This window comes from Telopea speciosissima, chromosome 7 (assembly GCF_018873765.1).
Source record: "Telopea speciosissima isolate NSW1024214 ecotype Mountain lineage chromosome 7, Tspe_v1, whole genome shotgun sequence".
NCBI classification, from domain to species: Eukaryota; Viridiplantae; Streptophyta; class Magnoliopsida; order Proteales; family Proteaceae; genus Telopea; species Telopea speciosissima.
The window spans coordinates 10458589-10461292 of record NC_057922.1 but is presented as its reverse complement, the minus strand read 5'-3'; the positions used below and the strand labels follow the sequence as shown (position 1 = coordinate 10461292).

The following is a 2704-nucleotide window of genomic DNA, read 5'->3' as shown; positions in this document are numbered from 1 at the left end:
TGTACTGACAGGCTTAGTGCTGATCAATTATTTGGTAAAGTGTGGCATACTCCAGGCAAAACACCAAGTTAATTGGGTTTTTTGGGGCCTTGGTTCAACCGGGGGAACAGGTTCAACCGGCATGTAGGGGTGCTGCCAACTTGCCAGTTGCAGCTATGAGCAGCTACCTAATAACCGCAAAAAGGGTGACCACTGACCAAAGAACAACAGACCCAGTATTAATGGAGACTGGGACTGGAGAATGGACTTTGACATTGTTGAAGGACACGTGTACCAGAACTAGGTTTGATAGTCATTAAGTGACGCCAGAGCTTGTGTCACAAGTAGTTGTTCACTCCTGAGAAACGGAATCAGCTGAGATTTAGAATACCTTTCCCTTCACGCTGAAGAAAGGATCAGATCAGATCAGATCAGATCAGATCAGATATTTGAAATCCCCATTCAACAGTTGTCTCTTCATCTCTATAAAAACAGATCTATCCAGCCTTTCCACTTCATAAACCAAGTTAATCGTACTGATTAGTATCATTCCATTCAGAGAAAATAAAGATTTGAAGAAACTATCAGAGATGGAGGGAAGATCTGGTGAAGGAGCCGTTCAGTATCAAGCCACGGCACCCAGCTGGATCGATTTGCAGAAGAACAACAAGAAAGGGTCATCAGTACTCCCACCAAGGAGGAGGTCTGTGAAGAAGCAGATGTATGATTATATAGCTCAAGTCCTGATTTCTGCGCTAAATAGTTCCCTGTCCGAAACAGAGATCAATCATCGATGAATCATTGTGTACACACTACATATATGTGAGTAAGAGATTTTGAGAGTTTCAGTAGTTGTGAAGTGTTAGATTTCGATTTCCAACTCTGTACATAAAGAGATGTAGATTGTTGTATCAGTGAATGTAAATGAAGTGTTTTTAATCAGTTTCCTTTCATTTCGGCCCATCAATCATGCCCCTATCAGTTCCATTTTGCCCAGAAAAGAAAAAAAAAATGGTCAGTCGTGATATTGGAACTTGGAATCCTCCGGTCCACTGTTGTTGAGGGAAAAGATAGAGATTGTTATAGCCAATTTGTAGTTGCAGAACAGAGCTTTACCATTATTTTCACCGATTTAGGAATTTGATTAGTGATTTTATCTGAATTCGTTTTCTCTTACTGGTTCTGGCAACGCTGCAAATCAAGGCAACACGGTAAACGGAATTCATACTTCTTCTTAATCCCCCTTCAAGAGTTAAGTGGATTTGTCCCCTACCCAAGAAGAAGAAGAAAAAAAAAAAACCTCCCTTTAAGGAGAAAATGATACATATTGGTTAACATAGCCAAACCCCAACGAGAAACCCAAAGTTGGATTGAAGTGTCTGATTCGAGTTCCATTTTATAGATAAAAAAGACTAAGATGTTGAATCGGTGAACTGTAAATAGAGGAAGAGTTGATCGATGGACATTATTTGTACTTTTCTCTTTTGCCCCATCTTCCCCTTCTGTTGTGATCAAAAATCAGATTTGGATCTTAATTTTTCATGTGTCATTTTTATCAGATAAAATGGAGTAACCCAGCAAAGAACAGAATCAAATTGGAATTTGGAACCTTCGTTTTTTTCTACTGCGACTCAGAGAGGAACTGATTAGAAGTTTGAGATTGCACAAGTGGCAAGGGAAGATCTCTTTCAATTTGAAATGGACATTGAGAAGATATCCCTTTACGGTTTCAGATGGGCAAAATGAAGAGGTTCCACTGTGATCATTCAGGTTTCATGGCCGCCATCATCTTTATCAGATTCAATGTACCCCAAGAAAGAAAAAGGTCATTTCACTCATTTGGAAACCCCTCCCTAGAGAGAAAGAGACGTTGTTACTTAAATGGATCGAAGGGAGATTATTTTATTATAAGGTTGCTTACTTTTTAAACATCTATAGGTGCATTAGCAATAGAAATAGAAAAAACAATTAATATATACATCTATATATATTATATTAAGCAAGGAGGAGAGAGTTTGATGAAAGTCAAGATTCCATATGATTAAGTAAATATTAATTAGATTTTTACCAAAAAAAAAAAAGAAGTAAATATTAATTAGATACATTTCTTGTAAGGAAGTGGATTTCAGTTTTTAAACATTCAATCCTCTTTCGTTCTTCACCCCTACCAGAGCTTCTGGCAAGGCCAATCCAGTCCAGTTGAGAAGAAGCAGCATCCAAAACTACCCCTTACTAGATTTAGGGGAAGTGACAAGCGTTTATTGCACCCAAAAGAATTAATCTTCATGGAATATGCGGGAGCAACACAGAAACATCTTTCTTCCTTAATTATAATCGTTCGAAAAGGTTATTTTCAAGCTTTCACGGGGGTAGGATGATCATTTATCCCTTTTCTGTGTCTGGGTGGAACCTCCCCACAGGAAACATCTTTCTTTCCCTAGATTTATAATCGAAAAGTCAAAAAGGAAAAGCTTTCCAAAACGGATAAGGGCCATGGGCAGTAGTCCAAGCCTAATAATGATCAAAAGAGGACCTTTGTTGGCTTTATTAAAGTTAAGGAGAAAATTATGTTTCCTCTTTTTTTAACCTTTTTTTATTTATTTATTTTAGCTGAGACTGATAATGGAGGCGGGCGGCAGAGCAGATAACGGCTGTCAAAAGTCAATAGTCAAAAGTCAAAAAATTCGATGACGTAATGAATGATGATGTATGCATTGTGACGTAA

The 2704-nt window shown here is 38.1% G+C and overlaps 1 long non-coding RNA gene across 1 annotated transcript in view; it reads left to right on the top strand.

Annotated features, from left to right (window-relative positions):
• The first annotated feature begins 442 nt into the window (after positions 1–442).
• Positions 443–2704, top strand: part of LOC122669969 — a 38447-nt gene continuing 36185 nt past the window's right edge. Inside the window, exon 1 of the long non-coding RNA XR_006334108.1 lies at positions 443–719. This is a non-coding gene — a long non-coding RNA (uncharacterized LOC122669969). The remainder of the gene's footprint in view (positions 720–2704) is intronic.